The sequence below is a fragment of the Fundulus heteroclitus genome, unplaced genomic scaffold, assembly GCF_011125445.2.
Source record: "Fundulus heteroclitus isolate FHET01 unplaced genomic scaffold, MU-UCD_Fhet_4.1 scaffold_893, whole genome shotgun sequence".
Taxonomy (NCBI): domain Eukaryota; kingdom Metazoa; phylum Chordata; class Actinopteri; order Cyprinodontiformes; family Fundulidae; genus Fundulus; species Fundulus heteroclitus.
Genome location: NW_023397354.1, coordinates 20,369 through 38,231, shown reverse-complemented (window position 1 = coordinate 38,231; position 17,863 = coordinate 20,369). Strand labels below are relative to the sequence as shown.

The 17,863-nt window shown below is 40.7% G+C and overlaps 1 long non-coding RNA gene across 1 annotated transcript; it reads right to left on the bottom strand.

The window, feature by feature from the left end:
- Positions 1-104: 104 nt before the first annotated feature.
- Positions 105-1,508, bottom strand: LOC118562369. The gene is made up of 2 exons (XR_004930591.1): positions 1,244-1,508; positions 105-1,121 (listed from the first exon to the last, which is right to left on the bottom strand). It is a non-coding gene; the product is annotated as an uncharacterized LOC118562369 (long non-coding RNA).
- Positions 1,509-17,863: the final 16,355 nt, after the last annotated feature.

Sequence of the window (17,863 nt, the reverse complement as noted above, 5' to 3'; positions counted from 1 at the left end):
AAGTTGGAAAATAATGATGTTAACAGATTCTCTCAATCCAAAGTGTCTGAGCTTGAACTGTTCAGCATAGAAAAAAAAGAGGGGGAAATGTATCAATCGAGGTGTCCAAAGATTCAAAGATTCTTTATTGTCATCGCCTGTAACTGTGGTGAATTTTCTTTTTGGCCACACCGGCTAAGAGTACGCATAACAGACAAACATGCAACGAACAAGGTTTACAGTGGATTTTTTTTTTCACATTGTAGCATGCAAAACATAAAAAAAATGTAAAAAGAGATGGAAATTAAAAAATCCAAAAGCCTATAGGGACAAACCCCAAAAGATTCCCCGCTGTAATTGCAGTGATGGGCGATTTTACAAAGTATAGGTTCAGAGTGATGAATAGAAATGTGCGTCATACTTTTCAAATTTTTTTTATTTATGAAATCTTTTTGTAGAATAAGGTCAAAAGTATTATTTCCCCTTACATTTTACAATTACGAACACCGGTATTTAGGTCTATCACATAGAATCTTATTAAATTACATTGCAGTTTTTGGTTGTAATGAGGTTTGGTATGTTACTGTTGAAGGCTTATGAATATTTCTGCAGAGACCTGTAAAATACGGGCAATACAAACACCCAACTGCCTCTTTCATACAACCTTTAGAGTTTTAAAACTATCTTTTGGACTAACGAATCCCTGGAAGAAACATCATCGCCCAAGTTATTTAAGTGTGTGTCATCAGCTCTCAGACTGCTATAAATAACGTCAAAATTTTCATAAACCAAACTGAAAACGATGCATATTTTAAAACAGAAACTTTCACAGCAACCTGAAGCTCAGAGAAGTACAAGTCCCACTTAATGGAATTCTGCAGTTTCTACGTGTTCAGCCTCTGGGCCTTTTTTCATGCTATTCTGCGTGCTCCTACCACTGTTTACCTCCCCAAATGAGACCTTCCGCTCAGCAAATAGATGCAAACTGTCTGCTCGCGTCTGTGGCGCAGAGTGTGCCAAGCTGCCGTCTCTCAGTCAGAGCGCAGATTTGATACCCTCAAGGTGACAGCAGCAGATCTGTTGCAGGTGTCAGCAGCAACATCAGGACTGTCGCGGAGCATTTCCACACATGGCTCAGACATCTGAACGGCTCCCCCAAAAAGAAAAAAATGAATTAACACTCATCAAACAAGACACTTTTTCATAATCTCATACCTCAACTTGGCTTTTATTATTAATGCCACATCGGCAGCTTCCACCTCACCTGTTCTTACGAGCTGTAGGTGTCACTGTCGATTGTGACTGTGAGCTTCGGGAGTCACGGCTGTCGGTGTCCAGAGCGCCACCCAGCCCCCTTTTTTTTTTTGAGGGAGGCGTTGTAAGTCAGATGTTCAGAATGCATGGAGCATTGTCTGCCTGGATGTTCGATGGGCTGGCAGCAAAAGGTGACATCTGGTGACTAATGTGCTCAGATGTGAATGCTGCTCCCTCACTTCTCTGGGCAGCAGCTGCTCTGCAAAGGCACAAATGAGACAGGGGGAGCAAGAGAGAGACAGCCAGGGAGAGGTTCGGGGTGGGGTGGGGTGGGGGTAGGGCTGCAGGTTTGAGGAGCCCGTCCTTAGATGTGAGACGGCACACGTGTTCACCACGCCAGCCGTCTGACTCTGAAGGGGGTGTGTTCCGGGGTGGAGGGGGGGGGGGGGGGTTGGATGTGTCATGGGAAAATCAATGACTTTCCATCTGATTTTCGAGGACATGAAACACGACAGCCTTCCCCCTTGCTCGTCCACCACCCTCTTTTCCACATTTGCCGTCCCACAAAGAGACCACGCAGATCAGGGGAAAAAAAAGCTTGTTTTGATCTGCTTTGTGTCTCCAACAAATAAGTGCCTTTCAGTGGCTACGTAAGCCCCTATAAAAATAAATAAAAAAAAATGTTGTGCATCATAAGCCTTGTGTCAAACAAAAACAAACCGGTGACATAATCTGAATAGACAGTGCACCCAAAAAGCCAGATTTTTCTTTCACTTGGGCCTCTCTTGGTGTCTGGCCATGTGGAAAATTTTGGTTTCACGTGTCGAGGGTTTTCAAGATCCATCTGTTTGGTGGCTGTTGCCAACCTAATTCAATTAAGGTGAATTTAATTTCTTTTTCTTTCTTTTTTTTCTTTACATGTTCTCAGCATTTTAGTAACAAACAATATAGAGTCCCTCTAAAAGTATTGCTACTCATGTACTTTTTCATTCTGTCACGTTACAAGCACAAACTGTCTTGTACATCTAAAGACGGACATTTTTGACCATTTTCTTTGTGTTAAACAGATCAGGCTCAGTCAGATTGGATGGAGAACATCAGTTTTCCAGTATCGACACAAATTCTCAATTAGAATTAGGTATAGGCTTTGACTAGACCATTCTAACGCATGACTGTGCTTTGATCTAAAATAAACCCATTGCAGCTCTGGCTGTATGCCCTGTTCTTAGCTCCATCAATCTACCCATCAACTTTGACCAGCTTCCCTGTCCCTGCTACATCGGGGATGCTGCATTAAGCCTGATGCTGCAGGGATGATTTTCACCACACATGGCATTTTGCACGTAGGTCTGAAAGGTAAACTTTTTTTCTCATCCAACCAGAGCATCTCCCTCCAGCTGTTTGCTGTGTCCCCTATATGGGAACACAAATTGCAAACACCACTTTTTATTGCTTCCTTTCAAAATGGCTTTGTTTACCCCACTCTTTCACAAAGGTCAGTTAAAGGAGTGCTGTATTGTCAACAGATTCTCCTACCTAAGCTGTGAATCTCTGGAGTAGCCACAGAGTTTCCATGGGCCTCTTGGTTGCTTCTCTAACTCATGTTTCCCTCCCCTAGCCTGCCAGTTTAGGTGGACAACAAAGTCTGTGTAGGTTTGCTGCTAACATATCATTTCCATTTTCTAAAACTGGCTGAAACAATTACATTTTCAATTCATTTAAATTTTAATTACATAGGACAACATTTTGTCATCTGTTTCGAAATATACATTTGACTCAACACACAAGTGCAAGGATACAGCTATCGTGTATAATCGGTTTTCAACGCATGACACATTTCTTTGCATTTAAAATTATTAAATTTGCAGGATAACTTACAGGAAAAAAACGTTTCTGCTGGCATTCACACTCAGCTCTTTGGTTTGAACATTGTAAAATTGAATGACCGGTATTTCATCTGCTCTCTTTGCACATCACCCAAGACACTAGGGATATCTGAGCTGCAAAGGTCAAGTTCAATACAGTCTCTATCAGGCTGAACAAAATTAACACAACTGATAAAGGTCTGATTATAAAGGGAAAACCTAGATTTGTTAACCCAACAAAATCAAAGTAGCCTTAATGACTCATAGACACAGAGTATGAATTTGAGTGGTCAGTATGACAATTTATAAATGTGTCTATTTGGTCTGCTTAAACCCTCAAGCTCCACCCCCTTAGACTGGGGCTTAGGGCATTTTTCCAGAATTTGTGCTAAAAATGACATGCTTAAATCTAATCAAATATACTTCAGTAAATACAAAATCTATCGAAATATAAATATGTGTAGAATCTACCAAAATTATTATTATTATTTGAAAAATATAATTATTAATATAATGAATGATAATATATTTAATTAGTTTGTAATTGCTGAGAAGTTATGTTCCTCCCCCAGTACTGGGGGTTGGTTTAAGGCTGGGGCTTGAAAATTTGTAAGCCCTGCAATCACTGGTTTTTATAAATTTGCTGCATGAAATGTCCCAAAAATGGTTTACCAACTAACACTAAATGTGCAACTCTCACAAAATCACAGGTATACTCCAACAAAAGGGATTGGGACTCTGATACCAATAATTTAAACATGTTTAGAATGGGGCCTAAATCCAACTCTTGGGACCTTCATGTTAAAGCCAAAAACAGCTGTTTTAGATGAGCTCCTTTCAAGCTTGTATTTTAATATCTTTAAAGCCCTGTTGTCAATTTCTCAGGAGAATCTACAAAACAGTTTCTCAAACTTAGGTGAGCTTCTCTTTAAATAATGCCTGTTACAATTGGTTCTCACACGACTTAAAAAAAACAAAACGCTGTGGTCAGTGTCAGATACTTTTCCTCAGAGCTTGAACGTGTGTGTCATGTGTTGATCACCCCTCAGGTGCTTTTTAGTGGTCTTCTCCAATGCAAATCCAATCAGACCTAAAAACGTCACTACAAACACATCAGATGTGTAAAGTGTTTGAGTCACATTACAGAACATGGATCCATCAATGGGTTAATCATGTTTAACTATTCAGAGACATCCAATAAACTGTGTCCCATGCATCAATTCATTTTCTATACCCATTTAGTCCTTGCAGGGTCATGGTGGGCTTGTGGGTGAGTATTTCTGGTAGTCAAGAAAAGGGGTATACTCTGAAAGTACATCTGCATCATTAAAGCCCTAGTGTGTATGGTTTACTTCCATGTAGTGGTGCGCTAAATTAATTACAAACAACTGAAAAGGGCACTATGGTGCCTCGCCGTTGAGCGCGTAAGAAACTACTTGGGAAACCGCGGAGTGTCATAAATGTGTCAATGTCCTGTAGTGTAACGTTCAAGTGTCCCCATCACCCGTGACCAATGAGCTAAAATAAATGATGGAACACATGGAAAATCTCTCAGAAAATACATCCGAAAGACAAAATATCTGGCTGAAAGAACCCTACGGTCGCCTGCTCTTATGACTTCTGTGAATGACAGCAACGGAGCTCGTCCAGAGTTAGCTAACACACAAACAAGCCCTCTTTGCTGGAAGAACAGAGAAATTGCTGGCCTACACTGCCCTGCTTCTAACATAACGCTAAAAATAAACTTCAGTGTTATATTGAATTAACTTACCAGCTGTCCAGCAGGAAGTCTGCAAGCTCTTTAGAAACCCTGCTCCCTCGTGAATTGTCTCCACCTGGTAAAAGCTACGCCGATGTAGACTCTCGTTTTCTCCTGGTTATTACCTCCTTTTCTTTTCTTGGTTAATTTCTATTCCCTCTTGCAAGGCAAAGAGTGTGGATGGTCCTTCATTTCAATAGAAAATGGCAAATAGAATGATCTACGTTCGTCTTTGCTTGTTTTTTGCTTCTCCTCCACCGACAACACGTCTTCATACATCACACATCTTACTTGACACTTCTTACCCTGCAGGTAAAATGCATAAAACTAACAAGTTTGTTCCCTTTTGGCGACTGTAATCAAAAATGGTGATGCAACATGCCATCTTTCATAGGGTGCACTGCCACCTATTTATTTATAAACTACTCATTCTAAGCTATAAGAACGCTTCATTGTTGATGCAATATGTATTTATGAAAGCAATACTTCTTCTGCTGATTAAAAAAACTAATTAATTATACAATGTCCCTTGACGTATATGTGTTTCTTGAGGAGCATGTGACTAATGAAAACATTGTACATGGCTTGATGTCGTACAGCTGTTCAAATCCCTTTTCTTCATGAATGTGTTTGTACCCTTACCCCAGAGGTCACGTCAGTGGAGAAGTCCATGCCACCCCTGAGGTCCTTCTAAAATAAGAAGGAGGCCCCTGGCTCTGCTTGAGCAATGAGCAGGGTTAAGACACGGAAGAGGGAATGAGACATGACAAAGAGTGAAAACACGAGGAAAAAAAGATATATAACAAAAAACAGAAGAGCTGTTTTATGTCTAGAAACAACCACTTAAGACAGTTACTGTGGTACAATTCAATGGTTTTCATCCAATTATCAAGCCAGAGGTATTCGTATCCTTTCTTTCCAGCAAGGCGATCACACAAAACTGCTGTGAATCAACACCCACAAACATGTGGTCATTTGTGGCAATCATACGGACTCGCTGCATCTTAACAGATACTTGAGCCTCACTTAAAAGGTACCGTGAGCTGCTTTCAATTAGGGAGGCGATGGGCTTGCTCTAAGTTCAATGAGCAAGAAGCGCATATGCATTCCACAAAGAATGTTAATGAAACACATTCCTCCCACTTTCTCATGGAAACCGGTAAGGATGTAGGGATAAGAAGGTGGGTTGGGGGAGAAACGGGGGCTCCCATATACCCTCGTCGGCGACAGAAAAACGGCATCAAGATGCGAAAGGGAATGACTCATTTTAGGCAAAGGAGTGGAAAAACATATGTCACAAACGTTGCAGGTTTTTTTTTTTGTGTGCAATAAAGAAAGCTTCTGAATCATAAAGTAAAAGAAAACGCTAAAACATCACTATAGATATTGATAATAGTTTCCATCCAATAATAACCATATATTGATGACAATTTAGAGATAGTTCAGATATTTTGAAGGTTATGTTAAAAATTAGTAGACAATACCTTACCTGTTCCTGCACCTGAAGTTGAAATGAATGCTGGTTCCCTTTGAAGATGTGGTCTTGGTGAGGTTCCAAACTATCTCTAGACCAGTTTGTTAATGGCAAGCTTGAGCCAGGTATGTGTTGCATTGCATTGTGGGGGATTAGTAGAGATTCAGCTAGCCAAAAAAGGACCATTTTTGGTAGCTCTGGCAAAAGACTCATGAAGACACACTAAGTGTTCAAATTGTCATGAATATCAGTCAAAATTACAATGATGATGAAATATCCATTATGGAAAGACTGTTATCATATTCAACTTATGAACCTATCTTTAGTTTAGCCTGTTGAGCTTTGCTATATCATTGTACATTATCAATTGTTGCACCTTTCTCCTGATTAGCTATCTATATGAAGCCTGCATCCCTTTTTCACAAAGCCATATGTAACTTTGGAAGATGTTTTGGCAAATCTTTGTGGTGTACTGTTCAGACTATTTTATCTGAAATATTGGCCAGATAAATATAAATAATGTGATTAAATTATCCATGTTTTCAACTAGGTCTGAAAAAAGCCCCTTCTTCGTGTATTTTGATTTGATGAGAGCATCCCAAACACATTTGACCTATAAGCAGACTTAGTTTGTAGACACAGGGTTTGATTCGTCAAGGGTTTTCTGCTGATTGAAAAAAATTCAAAAGCAAAAAAATAAATAAAATAAAATCAACTAATTAAGAGCAAAGTACACAAAATTTTGGTGTAAAAACACCCTCAGAATAAATCCAGATTAGCTTGTCCTGGAGGCTGAAGGCAACAGTTATTTTTAGAGGAGGCTGTGGCTTAATTAGAATTCTGTCAACTCCAATTAGAAAAACATCCTTGCGGTTTATGTCAACCCTATTTTCTGAATGTTTAAACTATTTTCACATTTGCATTGAACTGATATGATTGTCACAACTACCATAGTTGTCACATTTTATAAGATTCAAAGGGTTCAATTGGGAATCTTTCAAAATGTATGTGAGCTCTGGAAGTAATTAATTATGTATCTCCTTAATTCATCAAAATACTTTCCTAAAAAACCCTCAAAGATAGTGGTTAAGTAAATACAAAGTGGTTTGTTCACTAATATAAAATGTAAAGATGCCTATATGGGTTAAAGTGATCTAAATTCACAACTAAGTTTCTGAATTTTCCACAGAGCTGAATTAATAAGGAAAAAATAGGATTTTCCAGGTCATTAGTACCTACAGGAAAAATCTCAGTTTGCCTTTGGAAATTCTTAGACAACCATAATTTGATATTGTGTTGACAAGGTTAATATCAGCAGAAATGTGATAATATATAACTATGTATCATCAGAATAGAAATGGTAAGCTATGTTGTGCTATCTAACTATACAGACAAGAGAAACATTAATAGGAATTACAGGAAGAGAACCAATAATCGAGCCTCATGGAACACCATGAAAAACACTGGATTTATCCAATTTAGCTGAATAATCAAAAATACTGAAAGCTGCAGATAAGCCAAAGAGAATGAGAATACAAATGTTCTGCTCACCCAAGCTTACTACTTTCATATCTACAAGACTAATAGTTTTCATATAAACTGTGAGTCTTTTTCTTTAACAAAGCAGACTTGACACCAGCGGGAACTTGTCCAGAAAGAAAAGCGCCATTAACAACTTTTTTAAACCACACCATGTGCTGAGGAACAATTGTGTTCAAAGAAACTGCAGAACCGTGACTGATTTACACACTTGTTTAATATCACCTCTTAATTTTCCAAACATGCCCAATGCATCTGGCTACAAATTACATTCTGCAATCCACATATTCCTTTACCTACACAGTTTGGACAAACATGCAATTAGACTTATGTAAGGTCTTTTTAAAGTCACATATGTTGTGTAACGTGTAAATCTTTCCCTTCATAAAGAGAAACTGGATCAGTTAGAAAATAGTTCATTATTAATTATTCAAAAATTGAATTAGGGGGAAAAATAATCATTAATCTCTCTCATGCAGTTTAAGTTCTGCTCCAAGCTAGGCTGTTTTAGCATTTTGCATATATTATTTCTCTTTGATTTGGGTCAAGTTGTGCATGGAGCATTATTCCTTTTTAAAACAAATCAACTGAACATTTTTCCTTAAGAAAATTACCTGGCTGAGCCTTTTTTTTGGCACAGTTATTAAGAATATACGAAAATGCTTTTTGTGCAGTCTATTCTGGCTTGTTCAACTGCATGTATTTGGCATAATGCGTGGGTAATGGTGAGGGCACTTGCATTAAGCTTCCCCGCACTCATTTTACTAATGACAGACCAAGTGTATTTTCATTACAGACAATCACAAAGGCTCCTAACCACTGCAAATGAGGCACTTTGCCAATTAATAAATAATGTCATTGGTTAAAACGGGCTTAACATCAACAGGGACAATTACATTGTTGTACGCCAGGATTAATGAACTGTTTTGATTATTTTCTTTCCGTTCCACTGACCTTTTCCGCTAACTACAGCAAGGCCCCGATGTGGTGCACTTTAATGCATCATTCCTTATGGTTGTTTGTTTAGGGACAAATCATATTTCTATTTACCAGGAGCCCTCTAATGTCGTATTGATTGGTACGCCATTAGAATTTATACGTGGCATCAATAGTGAAACATAGTCTGCTCTGCTCTTCAGATAACTCTAAAGCTGCTGTAAACGGCCATGGTATTTCCATCCATCCATCCATCCATCCATCCATCCATCCATCCATCCATCCATCCATCCATCCATCCATCCATCCATCCATCCATCCATCCATCCATTCTCTCGGTTAAATAATCATGTTAAAGATTCACTTTTTTTCTTTCTTGCACGGACCAGAGAAAAGGCCAGCCAGAGCCCTGTTAACCAACTGAGCCCCCCCCCCCTCGCCCCTCTCCCATGTGTCATAGTGAATGTAATTGCAATGTCACACTTCAAGGGCTTCATGAGGGTGGACGGGTGGTCTACCACAAGAGAGAGGGCTGTAGTCAAAATACCAATTAATGAAGGCCAGAGAAACATGACCTGCAGCACTTCGGGTCCGTACCTGCCTATGGCTGTGGCTGTCCGCCGAAATTGTATCCCATCAGAACCTGGTTGCGGGTCAGCGCTCGGTGTCAGTGTTGGAAGATTACACTTTCCTCTTACAAAAACCCGGATCGTGCCCGTGAGCGCCTATCCGTGATTTTTATCCTCTTGCTGGTTCATGATGATGAATTCACACTCTCACGGAGAAGATAAAACATCTCTGGAAATCTAAACTGGCTGTACTATAGTACACCTAAATTAAGAAGACGCTTCGGGCTGTCCCATCCTACCTTGTTCCCTGTGGTTTCTCTGTCTCTTGTGTTGGTATCATAATTCCCCCCCACTGCTCCCTTGTGGGAATCAGGTTGATTCCTATAGCTTTGTGCCAAGCTATCTGACCAGAACTGTGGACTTCGAGGGAAGGCACATCCAAACCTCGGGGATCGTATTGGGCCGTAATGCTTAACACAGTTGGCCACTGTACGTCACTCTGGCTCATTCAGAGCTAGCTTGCCATTATGACTGACCTACTGTACTGAACTTAAGTGCAGAGCATTTATATGGACTGGAAGTGAGATACTCATGCTGTGTTTCCTATTGGCATCGTTTTTTCTGAATGGAAACGCTGAGTTAAATCAAGATTTAATATGTTTGTAGTATAGCACAGCACAAACACATCAAAGTGGACTTTTATTACATGTAAGCCTTTTTGCAGGTCACTTCAAATAGCTTTGCAGGACTGAACATTTAGATACAACAAACCGTTATCAATGCGCATAGAAGTCTATGTTTGATTCAAATGCCTAATGGCACACGGAAGTTTTTTTTTTTATTTTTAGATTTTTTTTTAAGTTTAATGATCATATTTTTGACTAATTAAGGAGCCCTGAAAGTTTTGAAGTACATAGTACCTGACCATGAACTTTAAATCCTGATTAATGATTGTGTCAAACTTTCAACGTGCCGATCATCTTCAAGGTGTTTAATAATACACAATGATGACCCACTGTGAAAATCGTATCAGTCACAATGTAATTGTTATGGCTAAAGTGATTTTTTTTTTATATACATTTATCAAGCAGAGTGTCTCAAAGGAAAAATAAATAAAGACATGTAGCTAGTGTGACCTCCACTTGTCCCTGTGCATGAATCATTTCCCTTCCACTTCACAATTATGTACCTCTTTGTGTCGCTCTAACGCAGAAAGAACTAAATCAAGCCCATCAGCGTTTGCGGTCACAATGAAACATAATGTGAAAAAGTTCAAGGGGTATAATTAAGTAACACATTTGTACATAGTCATTACGTAAAGAAAGACTTAACCAGCATTATGTCACCTTTTGGTTAGCAGACCTGCAGCCTCATTTGGCACCGTCTTTGAGTGTTGGCAGAGGGAAGATTAATAGAGTGCAAGGACACTTCCTGTTCTGACAGTGCATACCTTATAAAGCAGAAGTTCAAATTCAATATTCGTAGATGAAAGGAGTATTTTAAAATTCTATATTGCAATAACAGTCTTTATAAGCCAACTTCCTGTGGAACTACAGTGTTTGGGGACGGCCCAAAGAAGAATCTAGTTTATTCTAGAATTACAGTGTGCAAAACATTTTAAGTCAGATAATACATTTACCAATGCACAGCCACTCAAACCAACTGTAAGGTTTGCACACCTTCAGAGTAATTTCTTTCGTCTTCTTCTTTCTTTTTTTTTTCTTTTCTCACACCGACTACCATCAGGTGCTCTTTCACCTCATCCTTAAATCTCCTCTTTGGTCTTCCTCTAGGCCTCCTGCCTGGCAGTTTTGGCCTCAGCCTCCTTCTACCGCTGTACTCACCATCCCTCCTTTTTGATGTGTTAACTGGACGTACAGTAGACAACTGCCCTGGTTCACTATTTTGAGTCTAGAAACAGATCAAACATGAAATAATTGCATTAATTAAAAAAACAACAACTATCATTCCTAATGCTGCTAAAATATTGTACCACATTTACTTTAATAGTTATTGTGATAAAATGGAATGAAATTGCTTTAATTCGGTGCTCTTTTTACTTTTCTACCTCATGACTATTATGACCTCATTTTTGAGGCTGGAAATGTTTCCAAGCAGCCCCGTTTGTCTACCTTCTAAGTGAAGGACAAGTGAGGTAACTTTTTTTTTTTTCACCTGTCGATCAGCAGTGTGCAGCACCTTGTAGGAAAGGGGCAGTAATCTACTCTAGGGTTTAAATGGAGAGCAGGGTGCTTGCGTCCTGAAGAGGCTGCAAGGTTCCGGGTTTGAGTCCCACAGACTACAACTCTAGGTCCCTGAGCAAGACCCTCAGCCCCAAAATGCTACCCGTGCGTCGTACAGTGGCAACCCACCTCTCTCTAGGGAATGGTTCAAATGCAGAGGACACATTTCATTAGAATGTATGTTATTATTATTATTATGGTTAAATGGAACCACATGATGGAAAATTTGAGCAGTTTTGAAACAACTAACTTTGTGAAACCTCGATATCTGCTTCATTCCTCGACCCAGTGAAGCGTTGGATGATTTCTATGGGCAACATTCATTTATAGGTATTTCAATTTGTAAAGAAACTGTGTCCTGAAGAGGAAATATGGGTGAGAAAAATATGAAGCAACATCAACTTTAATTTCTAAATGGCATAATATCATCGTACCAATTCCTTAATTTTTCCACATCTGGCACATGACCTAAATAATGGACTCTTATATAAGAATATTTAACTCCTTCACTACCACACTGCTATAGTACATGGTAAACTTATAATTTCATGTATTGATCTGGTGTTGTCCATGTTTTTAAATCCCTGATAGAACATTGAGTGTATGTTTGACTATTTCAAGGTGTAAATTGTTATTGTAGGTTGAGAATGCTCTCAGGTAGGAGATGAACAGGATATTAAATACTAGTGAATTATTATCAGTCATAAAAGGACAGAGCTACTTTACTTATTTCAGAAACCTAGAATCACAACAGATCTGCTTCCAGCAGTTTCTGTTAATCAATTTCAGAGACTGAAATGTTTTCGGTTGTGGTCCATCCAAGTCCAAGCACAAGGTTTACGGGTTTAAACACACTCTATCTGCTGATATACACTAGATAGACGTTTTGTTGAAAAAATGCCCTTTAACAACTCAGTTTTATCTAATAATTCTCACTTTTATGCATTTTGAAGCTTATTTACCATTCTGTGAAGATAATTCCCACTGTTTATTTGTTTAAGCAAAAAAAAAAAAAAATGCTTATAGAAATGAATTTCACTTTCAGACTCTACCCTTTTGGACTTGCGTTTTGTCGAGCAGCACTCAAACTGCATGCAAAAAGTTACCAATAGAATATCTATCACGAGATGTCAGCCATCAGGACAACAACGGCAGGTATAAACGCTGGCATTAAGGTGGCCTATTATTTCCGGCGTTCAAGCACATGAGCAAATAAAACATTCCCTTTGTGCCGAGTATTTTCCATTCATTAATAAGTGTAACGATGAAGAGACGATCCGCCTAAATTCACTTTACCTGTCAGACCCCATAATGTTCTACGTGATTAGTGTAAGAAACATGCATTGACAGCAACAACAGCGACTGTACACATCAATAAAGGCACCTCTGAAATTGAGTTACTATGAGGAATGTTTGTGAGGATGGGCCTTCTCTTTACAGGCCATGATTGAATGATTCACTGAGGCTGAGTGTGTGGGATGAGCCCTGCTGCTATCTTTACCCTTCTTTCCACCTCTTCCTCCTCATATCTCAGTCTCCTCTCTTTATGAAGCACTGCAGCGGATATAGCAGTTCAGAGCTGGACCGCAGCCCAGAGGGAATGTCTCTCAATCTGAGAAGCCTGCACCTTTTTCCTGCACAAAGAAAGCAGATATGATAGGTTTAGGCGAGACGGGATATATGGCGTTTTAACTCTCGCTTTCCCGCCTCCTCCTCCTCCTCCTCCTCCTCCACTTTTAGGGGTAAACGACTGCAAACAATCAGCACACGTGCCTGCCACACTTTCAGACGTAAACAAAGAGCGGAGAGATGTGGCGTGGCGTGGCTCGCTGCATCTTTGTTTCCCTCCGCTTGCAGTCGGGAGACAAATTGCTGCGGCGCATTAGCACTACAGTGAAGGATGAAAGTGCGCCGAGCAAAGGCAAACAAGCATCCCATTACAACCGCCACTTAGCAACAAACACATCTATTACAGCGGGCTGAGCAAAAGCTGGAGGTGAGCCTTGCGCACACCTCCAACAAGCTGCTATCCAGGGCGTCGGGATTCAGCCTTTTAAAATGTGCAGGGAGTTTCAACAAGAGGGAGGAACAGAAGGAAACTTGTGGAAGATCTCGCCTTGCTTTGGAATGAAGGGAGACCAGAAGAAAAGGCGGATCCTTGTGAGAGTAGAAGGGGCCCTTCTTTTTCCTGTAGACGTGACATCTGATCCAGAGAGAAGGGCCTCTAAACGCGATGGTTCCACTTTATCGTTCTGATTAATGAAGATCGTAGCGCACAGACCTGCTTCTACCGGTCCTGCTGCTTTTCTCTTTGCGAGCCTCTGGAACCTCGGTTATTTCTAATTTCCTTCTTTCCGCCCACAGGTTCATCCCCAGGGTTGCACCTTTCAGGCTCGTGTGTCACATATCGATTCTCAGAGAGAGACACACACACACACGCACAAAAAGCACATAATTTCCTTCTTTTTCTTACCAGCACTAATTGCTGTGGTGCAAAATTCTGGCTGCTGTTGTCATGGTAATTGCCTTTCGGGGGTTAAGGTGGCACTTGTGCTAAAGTGAGAGAAAACGAGAGGAAGTTAGACAGAGAGAGAGAGAGAAAGAGAGATGTAGCGGGGGGGAGAGAGAGAAGAGATGGCACCACGATTCATTGTGTGCTAGCAACGTTTCGCGTTTCATCTTGTTTTACGTCGGCAGTTTACCTCGACTCCAAACGATCTGACCGACGTTGCCGCTTTCCGTGTCAGTGCCAGCGCGGGAATTTGATGAGGGTGAGCGGGGATAAGTGTTCTTTCAGGGTTCGGGCCCGGGTTGCCAAGAGGTTCCCAGAGCTGAGAGCCAAGTCCACCGCGCCATTTATCCGCCGCATTTAAATGGACGGTTCAAGGAGGGGTCAGGGGAACTATAGGAGACGGCATATGTCAAACCGCACCTGTTAGAGGAGAAAAAGTGGGATCATAGGGAGCCTTTTATTACTCCGCAAGCACAGGTCTGTGCAAATATGAGAAAGAAAACTGGAAAGACTTATAGATTGGAGCGTTAACTCGTTATTATGGAACAAATAGAAGCTCCTATGACAGTTGGCACTGATCTAACTCTGAAATGAGGATTGTTGTTGCTTCTCCAGGGTCTTAAGTTTCCTACGCTGCATGTTGTGTGGATCTCTGTGTGTGTTTTCTTGGATATTCTCAGGGCCTTTAAAAGCCCTCAGCCTTCTGGTCCTCAGTCATGACTGGATATCTGCTACCCACTGCTGGTATTTATACTGTTTTAGTGTAACACTGTCAGTATGAATGTATAAACTCTCCTTTTTGACAAAGCTTATAGTTAGAGCGGCTTAGGTTACCCTGAGCTATCTCTGTAGTTATGCTGCTGTAGGCTTAGGCTGCTGGAGGACATCAGGGTCTATTTCTCTCACTCTGCTGAGTTGTTCTCCAATTTTGCATCATCAGGGGTTATTTAAATTTTTTTACTTTATTTTCTCTCGGTCTTCATAGTAGGTACACCTGGTCAAGTGTTCTGTTAGCTGTGACACCATCCAGGGGGCAGATCTTCTGCCACTACCCTTTCTAACATAGAAAGTATCCCTGGATCAACGTGTGCTTCTGTGCTCTTTTGTGTCTCTGCTCTGTAACCCCTAGTCAGTCAAGGCAGAGGGCCGTTCACATTCAGCCTGGTTCTGCTGGAGGTTTTCCTCCCTGTTAAAAGGGAGTTTTCCTCTCCACTGTCGCTTCATGCATGCTCAGTATGATGGATTGCTGCAAAGCCATCGACAATGCAGACAGCTGCCCACTGTGGCTCTACGCTGTTTCAGGAGGAGTAAATGCTGCTTGTCAAGACTTGATGCAATCTGCTGGGTTTCCTTAGACAGGAAACTTTTTGACCAATCTGTATGATTTGATTGAATTTGATTTTATAAAGTGCCTTGAGATGACATGTGTTGTGAATTGGCGCTGTGTCGATGAAATTGAATTGCACTGAATTTAAATTCTCATTATGTCTGTCTTATCCTTGATGTCTTTCTAACGTAACAGATAAACATAATAAAATATGGGGAAATCATGAGCTTATTTGTTTATACTTACCTTCCAAAGAATGCTCCAACATGGTATTTTAATATAGTAAAGCCAAAAAGTATTCTACACACGGCAGATATAGGTGTAAGGCAATCACCCACATCCTTCTTGAGTCCCAGTCTGAATCTGATGGAGAACATCAGGAAGAAGATGTAGATTAGGGTGATGGTGTGTAAGCCTTCCTACTTCACCAAATACAAATTATAGAAATGCCAGTGGAAACATGCAATGGTCAGTAATTCTAAGAAGTGTTTCATTGCTGTGATTCTAGTAAAGGTTTTCATGGGGGTAAATCATTTCTGACATGCCATTTTTAGCAAAATGTAATAGGAAAAGAATACAGGGTTTTTCCTTTTTTATTTTTTATTTATTCTTATTATGAAACACATCAGGAAAAAAATGTGGTGCTTGTATTTACCCCCTCAGGCCAGGTGAATGCCTCGCCTGGAGCCGGGACAAGACGATCTAAGATGGGCCACCACCCGTGACATTCTGTGACGAAAGATGATTGCGTTTTACCCTTTCAAGTCACGATTGATACTGTATTCTATCACGTTGTTTCTCTAATTATGTTCTCCCTTACACACACACACACACAATCTGCTTCATACTTTGAATTGTGCTCTTCTTTAGAACAGTAGTTGTAGAAAGCTCACAAATCCTGAAAATAAATAAGCTATCATACTACCAGTCAAATGTTTGGACTCACCTTTGTCATTCAATGGCTCTCCCTTATTTTTATGACTTTCTACATTGCAGATACATAGTGAAAAAAATCAAAACTACGACTCAAAAGTATCTAGAGTTGTACCTCAAACACACATTTGTGTAAGTTGTTACGTTGTTAAATTGTTATATTGTCATTGCCTCCCCTCACCTTCCCCAACAACACTGCGTGTGTGTGTTGTGGATCCTACAGAGATGGGCCTCACACAGACACTGTTTGGAAAGAAGGTCCAGATGAGACTTTACTTCCTGCAGTAACCCAAGAAGTACAGCTTTCCACAAGAGCTGCTGGTCATCTTTTACACTACCATTAACACTGCAGATTTTCTCTTAGTCTGTTGTGAAGAGTGTGATCTCCTCTGCCATCGTCTGTTGGAGTAGTAGCATCAGAGCAACTGACTTAAAAAAGCTCAACCAGCGCATAAAGAAGGCAGGCTGTGTTCTGAGGACCTTTCTAGAACCTCCTGATATGACTTTACAGAGAAGGATTCTTCATGAAATGAAAAACATTTCATCAGACTGTTGAGTATCTTCAGTCAAAGGCTTCTCCAGATCCACAGACCGCAAACAGGGGATCCTCCCTGCCTGCAGCCACCGCCATATACACCAGCTCGCTGAAGAAACCCCTACGAGTTACACCAGCATTTAATTTCCCTTTGGGATGAGTAATGCATTGTTCAATTGAATTGAATTATTCAATCTGATTCGTGTCTTGTCATTACTCCGTGGTTTGGTTCATGCACAAAGCAGGACAGGTCTTGACTGCAGCAAGCAATCAGACCTGCAGAGAGGATCATCGGAGCTGACCTTCACTCCATCCAGGATTTGTACGAGCCTTGGGTCAGGGAAAAGGCAGCTAACATCTCTCCAGACCCCTCAACCTCTGAACGCAAGCAGTTTAGGCACTTACCCTTAGGTAGGCGCTACAGAGCACAATCTGCTGAACCCAGACACCAAAGAGAGAATTATTCCCCCCCCCCCCCCCCCCCCCCTAGGGTGTCAACCTTTCTTTAGCAGTATCTTCTACTCACCTCCAGCCCAGGTTCAGCAGTGAGGACAGATCTGATAGTAATGTCAGTCAAGAGCAAGTTACAAAAACCCTGCATCCATTAACGTTTACCAGCCTCCAAACGTTCCCTATCAGACCTGTCCTAATTATAATGTTCACTAGCAAATCCAGACAACGGGTCCTTGACAGAAACTGCTGAGTCCGTTACCACCGTGGGAGCAGAGGACAAAGAGATGAGAGAGTTTTGTCTAGGTGACAGTGGGTTGGAGAGCAAACCGAAGGTGAGCTATACCTGTGTTTTGAGGCGTCTTCCTCCGGTGACAGTCGGGGTGCTGTTTCTTTATACCAAAGTGATGAAGCGGCTTCCTGTCCCAGAGCTGTGGGACAGATTGAGGCTATATATTTTTCTCTCTTTTCCCTCACATTTTATTCTT